The sequence below is a fragment of the Myotis yumanensis genome, unplaced genomic scaffold, assembly GCF_028538775.1.
Source record: "Myotis yumanensis isolate MYYU_CA2020_CCGP unplaced genomic scaffold, mMyoYum1.0.hap1 SCAF_11, whole genome shotgun sequence".
Lineage (NCBI taxonomy): Eukaryota > Metazoa > Chordata > Mammalia > Chiroptera > Vespertilionidae > Myotis > Myotis yumanensis.
Genome location: NW_027223762.1, coordinates 50,809,649 through 50,818,009, shown reverse-complemented (window position 1 = coordinate 50,818,009; position 8,361 = coordinate 50,809,649). Strand labels below are relative to the sequence as shown.

The 8,361-nt window shown below is 38.0% G+C and overlaps 1 pseudogene; it reads left to right on the top strand.

Annotated features, from left to right (window-relative positions):
- Window positions 1–963: 963 nt before the first annotated feature.
- Window positions 964–1,759, top strand: LOC139019479 (nucleophosmin pseudogene; annotated as a pseudogene).
- The last annotated feature ends 6,602 nt before the right edge of the window (window positions 1,760–8,361 follow it).

Here is an 8,361-nt window from a genome sequence, read left to right as displayed (position 1 = left end):
TGACTGGCTTACTGATTCTCAACCCCTGGTGCAAACTGGCTTTCTGTTGGCTAGGATCCATGGATGTGAGTCTGGATAACATGTCTAAAATTCTATATCAATTGATTTAAAAAGCTTCAGAAATCACTGTAATTCTCAATTAGCCAAGGGAGTCACACTTGCTAATTCTGGAACCCGGCAAATAGCAAGTTGAAGTGGTGGCAGTTAACTGTTATTGATTGGTGTGTAACAGCATTAGTGAATTCCAGAGGGTCTGGCCATTAGTGAGGTGTAAAATGGTCCAGCAATATCTTCAATTGGTTTTAGATTTTAAAAAAGAATAAAACCACACAGGAACACAATGAGATTTAAAATACTTGGGAGAATTGAAACTCTTCCCTTGATTAGGTTTAACTACCTCTAGAGAAAGAAGATGAAAGAATCCCCATATGTTGGGAACACGGTGGAAGCTAGAAAAGGTTCAAATCTTTCACAATCTGAGCCATTGCTTCTCAATAGAACGTTCTGTGATGAGAGAAATCATCTTTGCCCGGCTGGCATGGCTCAGTGGTTGAACGTTGACCTATGAAGTAGGAAGTCACGGTTTAATTTCTGGTCAGGGCACATGTTCAGGTTGTGGGCTTGATCCCCAGTGTGGGGTGCATGAGGTAACTGATCAATGGTTCCCTCTCAAAGTTGATGTTTCTATCTCTTTCTCCCTCTCTTGCTCTGAAAGCAATAACTTATACTAAAAAAGAAAATAAATCATCTTTGTTTGTGCTGTTGTATGTTGTATCCACTGGACACATGTGACCTATTGAGTGCATAAAATGTAGTTAATGTAACAGAAGTAAGTTTTATATTTTATTTAGGTTGAATTGATTTGAATTTACATAGTGTAGGTGGGCCCTGGTGCAATTCCGTCCACAGAAGCCATTTATCTCCATCTGCCTTCTCCCTCACCTAAGTGCGAGCTACCGCCCCATGGAAGATTCTATGGACATAAAAATGAGCCCTCTGGGGCCCCCAAAATACCTTTTCAGTTGTGAACTAAAGGCCGACAAAGATGATCACTTTAAGGTGGATGATGATGAAAATCAGCACCAATTACCTTTACGAACTGTCAGAGGCTGGAGCAAAGGAAGAACTGCACATTGTCGAAGCAGAGGCAATGGATTACGAAGGCAGTCCAATTAAAGCAACACTGGCAACTGTGAACATATCTGTACAGCCAACGGTTTCCCTTGGTGACTTTGAAATAACACCACTTGTGGTCTTACGCTTGAAGTGTGATTCAGGGCCTGTGCATATTAGTGGACAGCACTTAGTAACTGTGGAGGAAAATGCAGAGTCATAAGATGACGAGGAGGAGGATGTGAAACTCCTAAGTAGGTCTGGAAAGCAGTCAGCCCCTGGAGGTGTTAGCAAGGTTCTGCAGAAAAAGGTAAAACTTGCTTCTGATGAAGATGATGATGATGAAGAGGAGGAGGAGGAGGAGGAAAATGAAGAAGATGATGATGATGAAGAAGATGATGATGATGATTTTGATGAGGAGGAAGCAAAAGAAAAAGCTCCAGTAAAGAAATCCATACGAGATACTCCAGCCAAAAATACACAAAAATCAAATCAGAATGGAAAAGACTCAAAACCATCAGCACCAAGATCAAAAGGTCAAGAATCCTTCAAAAAACAGGAAAAAACTCCTAAAACACCAAAAGAACCTAGTTCTGTAGAAGACATTAAAGCAAAAGTGCAAGCAAGTATAGAAAAGGCGCATTAAGCAATCCTGGGCACTACCGGTAAATTAAGCCCAAAGATGGGGAAAGAGGAAAAGGACAAACAAATGTTGTCCATACTGAGTATCATCAATAATCCAGACTGAAGTCTCTGTTTTAATCTCAATGCCCTCTCCTGGTTTACCACTCACCCATGCCCCCTTCCAAGCTGGAAGCAATCTCACTCAGTCTCCTAATGCACCTTTCTTTTGCTGTGATTCAGGGAACTTTTCTTGACTTGTTCATTTATCTCGCCTCTTTGACCATGTTTTAAACACCTTTGTATCTCCCTAGCTGCTCAATAAATATTTGAATGAGTGAAAAAATAAATAAATAAATAAATAAATAAATGTTGTAGTTGGTAGCAGCTATCATTTTGGATAGCACAAATCTGAACAATATCCTTAAAAAAAGAAAGAGGAGCTAAACTTTGGACATTTTGACACATTTGGCTGTATCTGTCAGGAAAGGCAAGGTAATGCTAAAAAAATAATCACAATACTTTTTAAAAAGTCCATAATCCCACAGGTTTATGACAACACAGATACATATTTCTTGTTCACACTGAATTTTTGCATCAGTTTCAAGCTAGGACCCAGGCCACAGAGTAAACTCTGTCTGTACTGGTAACATTGTCTGTTATCCTTATAGAGTAAAAAGGAAAGGAAACTTGCGTAACTGCATTTTTCTGGTTCTTAAGACTTCTGATAATTACTGATACTCATTACTTCTGCTTGTAGATAGGTAGATGATAGATAGATAGATAGATAGATAGATAGATAGATAGATGATAGATAGATAACAGATAGATAGGTGATAAATATATAGATAGATGATAGATAAATAGATATAGATAGATGATAGATAGACAAATGATAGATAATAGATCAATCTCATATCATACTTATATACATCATCCCCTAGTCAAGCACAAGGCCATTATTGAGTTCCACAGAGCAGGAAAGTATCACATCCCTCAGGTGCCAAAGAATATGAGTGAACAGCAATGCAGTCCATTTCCATGGCCTAAAAAGGCATAGAAGAAGATATCTTTGTTGATTTAATAAGTATTTGCTATAAAGTTCTGTGTGTCCTGCCTAGAGTATGCTGTTGTGAACCTATCTACTGTAAGTACAGATATAGCAATGTAATATATCATATTGCAGTCTTCCCAGTACCACTTCTTTTCCAGTTATTCTCATGACCACTTCCCTTTCATTCTTCATGTCTTAGTCTAAATATTACCCTCTCACAGAGGAGTCCCCAATGCTCTAGTTTACATTAGTGGACCTTGACACTTTTTTGTACATGAGTGGGGAAAATATTAGGTTTACAGGTGTGACACAAAACACAGCTTATTCTTGTATTACTATTTATTAATTATTATATTACTAGAGGCCGGATGCATGCATTCGTGCACTGGTGGGGTCCTTCAGCCTGGCCTGCACCCTCTCACAATCCGGGACCCCTCGGGGGATGTTGGGCTGCTGGGTTCGGCCTGATCCCCACAGGCCAGGCGCCTATTTGGGATTGGGCCGAAACCGGCAGTCTGACATCCCCTGAGGGATGTAGTAGTGTGTGAAGTGGCAGCCGGCTGGGGAGGAGCCTGAGCTCCCTCTCATCCAAGCCCTGCTCCAGCCACGGCCGCTGCTGGATAGCACTGCTACAGAGGTGGGAGAAGCTTGTGCTGCTGCAGCTGTGCTAGCCAGCTATGAGCCTGGTAGCTGGCGCTTGTTGGTCAGTGGAGTGGCGCTCCCGCTGTGGGAGTGCACTGATCACCAGGGAGCAGCTCCTGAGTTGATCGTCTTCCCCCTGCTGGTCAGTGCACATCATAGCGACTGGTCAAACGGTTGAATGGTCGGACGGTCGACTGGTCGCTTAGGATTTTATATAGACAGATTTTCCATACAAATAACTGTAAACCTCCTTTTTGCCCACTCCTGTATATTACAGGTGATCATCTAATAACCAGATGAGATTAGAAAAAGATATAGTGCGTAGCATTGTAATTGAGGACTTTCTACTAAATGCATCAAATCCTACAGTGTATCAAATCCTACAAAAACAGAAGGTCTATAGAGACAGTGTTTTTTATCTAATTTGTTAATTCATATTTTTAAGTACTTAGATCAGTGCCAGGAACACAGCAGCCCTTTAGTAAATCATCGTTGAATAAATTCATATGATATAAATGAAAAACAGTGCATTGAACTACTATCATGTTTCTGGGAAAGTAATAAACAAATAGTCATGAAAAATCTTCAATCTGAATTATTTTTACCATGTAATGTAACATTCTCTAAAGGTTAAGGCATGAACGTTTAGGAATAGTTGGGGAGACATTATTATTTTTTTCTACCACAATGTTTTAAAGATCCGCTAATCTTACAAAGATATACTTTATCTGCATGATTTTGATTCTGACTTGTCAACAAACTGGTTTGGCATCATATTAGGAATTGCCTTAAATGTTTTTAAATAAATAATACATATATATGATAAGCCAGCTGGCTAAATATAAAAAAAAATAAAGGTTCTTTAGTATACTGCAAAGCAAATGCTTAAGGAAAATATACATTTGGACTTATTTTGAAGTTAGGTGGTCTATTTTGTGTGCATAAAAATATAACCTTAATTATTTGAAACTATGATATATTCTTTACTAAAAAAATAAAGGGAAAGAAAGGGGTCAATAGCCCTCCCCTGGAAGCTCTGTGGAAGCAGTACAAAGCAACTTTGCTCAACTGCCAAAACATAATGAAACATTGGTGATGTCCAGAGCTAAGTCATTAGTTGATATTTTGTTTTTTCTCTTGACCTTTGGGAAAGTAACTAATATCAGAAAGCCTGAGCAATCATGTAAGGCACATACACAAATGAACAAGGAAGATTGCAGTGCACCTGTACAATCTCTGGAAATTGGTTAGAGTCCCTGGGGCCAGATTGTTACTCGGCATCGACCACATATTCTGTTCTTAACACTGAGCTGAACTGAATCGTGTAGTTATTTTTATTGTTGCTTGTTCTCTGGTATGGGTGACGACTTACTATTCTACAGCAGGATTTGACTATGAAATAGTGCCCATGACTGGTCACACACAGGCAGTCAAGGAAGCCCTTGTACTTTCTGATTGCTACCGCGAAATCTTTTGAGCAGTGTGTGATTGAAATAAATAAATAAATACACAAACACAGCAACTCTGGCCTTGCTGAAAAGTGAGTAGAAAATAAAATTGAAAGCCAGTTGCTTCACCCTGCACATAGAATAAGTGCTCCCTTAGACGGGTCTGGGGCAGGGTACCGCTTTATCCATCACTGATGGCAGTTTCAATTTTCTTCATAGTTTGATTGCAAATACCAGAGACCCATAAAAAGTTCCTCATCCTCAGGAGTCACTTATCATAACGGTTCTTAGTCCATGGTGGTTTCTGTTTGAATAGTAATCCCAATGTATTTGTTATCTGTCTTGTTTAGATAACATCACCAAATGTTACATAAACAAATCTGCTCCCTCCAAAATGCATTTGAAATGGCAAAAGGTATTTTAATATTATGTATATTTTTACTTCACGAGTAAAATGCTCACAAAATGCGTGCTTGCGCGCGCGCGCGCGCACACACACACACACACACACACACACAATTCTTTGATTTGTGATTAGAGCAGTGAGATCAAAGAAACCATTACATTCTTAAAGGCAGCTCATCTAATCTTCAGTCACAGACTTTGGTCTAAGAGCTTTTCTGTCTTAGAAAGCCTAGATCAATAGTTATCATATTTATCTGCAATCTGTGCCTGCTGCATTTTAGGCCTTCATCCATCTCTGGCTCATTCATTGCACTAACTTATCAATGGCTTCCCTGCCTCTATCTATTTCCACTAGGAACCAGTTTCCACATTGCCACTAGAGTTAGCGCCCTAAGAGGTGCTGGATCACATCACTCCCTTTACATTCTCTAATGACTCCTAGTGCCTAGAGTCCATACTCCTCATTTAGGTAGGTAGTGAAATTTGAAGTCCAAGTTTACTTTAAATTTGAAATTGTATTTGTCTTTAACAGAGTGCATACTTCTATATTAATTTGTACCCCTAACATAAAAACTCCTATTCATAATTAGGTACTAATTAAATATATCCTCCCTTTATTCACTCACAGAACATATAACTACTTTATGTGCACTTATAGAGCATTTTTTCATACTTCTGTCTAGTATTTATTTCAGTAACCTACAATAGACTTACATTATTTCCCTCCTCCTTATATATTGATCTCTAAAAGATAGTAATCATTTGCCTCCCATAAAATAGGCACATAATACTTGATACTGAGTAAAACACAAAGTTATACTGGCCTTCTAAACAAACAAGACATGAACCAATCTGGAGGTTTAACACACACACACACATTTAATGTTGGGCATAAGCATTAAAAGAACTAAAAAATACTCTGTATCTTTAATAAAATGTTTTAAAAGAATGTAAGTCCAATGAGCATAGAAATGTTTTACTCACTGATATATCACCAGCAGTTTGAAGGTACATGGTACATAATAGATGTTTTAAAATATGTGTAGAAGTGATATATTACTATCCATCACTATTTGGGAAGTCTGGTCTGCTAAAGTCAAATTAATCTTGTTAAATATATTAAAGATCTAAAATGGTAGTAAGATTGTTACTCTGATGGACAATATTTAGATTTTTATGCTAGGGAGTTGATGAAAGGTAGTTCAAAACAGAAGTTTAGAGATTGCAAATATTGGTATCATATGGGGCAAAACCAGTGTATGCTCAAAAGTCACTGGGTAATGGATAATAGTACTGACAACTCCACACTAGCATGTGAAATTAGCAGGGGTAGAATCATGTCTAGTAATATTCATTTACATTTATTAAAGAAGATGTTTGAAATCATGAATAACTCAATTATTGATGGGAAAAACTAGAGAAAAAGAGGAAGAAATTCACAATTGCCCCTTTGTGAATGCCCTTAATTTGAAGTGAAAAAAAAATTACTATAGATCCAAGAGAATGATGGGAAAGATGACTGGGAATATGTGGAAATAAAATCTCCATGAAAGTCTCTGTGTGTGTTATGTGCATGTGTACACATGTTACTATATGATGAGTGTGTGTCTGTATATAGGGAGTATGTGTGTGTGTGTGTTGTATGTATGAATTAGTATATTCTTGATGGAATAGGATAAATTTGACTGAATATAACAGAAAAATATATTTAATAGTTTAAAATAGCAAAATGTGTTTAGCTAAAGAACAAACTACTTAATGTAAATTGCTCCAGGGTTTGTAATTGAATCTTCCTTGAAGACTCAGGTTTGGTCATTGTTTTCTCTCTGCCTTTGGGTTGTCCTCAGTTTAGGTGCCCTCATGTTCATGAGATACTAGACCTGTGTCATATATAGGTACTTTAATTGACAGAGGAATAAGATACAACAATGCTGTTCTTTCTTTTAGAATGAGGAAAAGTTCCCCAAATTGCTGCAACAGTTTTCTTCGCATATCAGTAGATATAATTGCGTCACATACCCATGACCTATGGAATGCCTGTGGGGAGCTTAAACTTGGCAAGATTTACTCCTGAGCTGAGTATTGGTGCCACCCTCCTTCAGAGATGGACCCGTAATAAAACTATGGTTTTGAAACAAGAAAAAAACGAACAGCCAACAATGGTGTTACATCATTTTAGTTATATATTCTTACTAGAGGCCCGATGCACAAAAATTCATGCAAAAGTAGGCCTTCCTTCCCCTGGCTGCTGGCACCAGCTTCCCTCAGGCACCCAGGACCAGGGCTTCACTTCAGTCCCAGCTTTGTCCGGAAGGATGTCTGGAATGATGCCCAGAAGGATGTCCAGTCTAACTAGCATATTACCCTTTTATTATTATAGATAAATTGGTCTTTATATTCCTGATATTTTCCATATGGATACAGAAATTTTAATTTTCCATAGCACATGTTAATGTCAGTTTTCAAATATGAACAACCAGTTCAATCAGCAATACAGTGCAATACTAATTGGCAATACAGGTATATATTTAGAGCTATTTTCAGATTTACATCTGTTTGTCATCCAAAACTTCACTCTATCAAATAAGCAAATTGGATAGTTTATCATGAAAAGGAGCAATTTTTTTTTTATCGTAAGCAGCCAACAAAAACAACAGATTTGCAGGTGTTTCTACTAAAATGCCATAAATGCACTCCTGACAATCTTATGTTCTACAAAATCCCACCTTAAAAATGTAAGAGTTTATGGAGAAAATAAGGCTAGAAGCAAAAATAATCAAAACCTAGGCAACTTTGTAACTGTGGTGCCAACCGACACAATAATATTCTAAATAATATGATAGCACAGTTAAAAAGTAGTGTTCCCAATAAATAAGTACTGCATAGGATATGTAGTTATTTGCCTTTTCAAGAAAGGAATGAGTGATCGCATTGAGGACCATGTTGCTTCCAAACCTCCTGCTCACGGGTACACCGGGGGTTGGAAAAACCACACTAAGCAAAGAACTTGCAGCAAGATTGGGACTGAAAAACGTTAATGTGGGTGATTTAGCTCGAGAAGTCTGATCACCCGATATC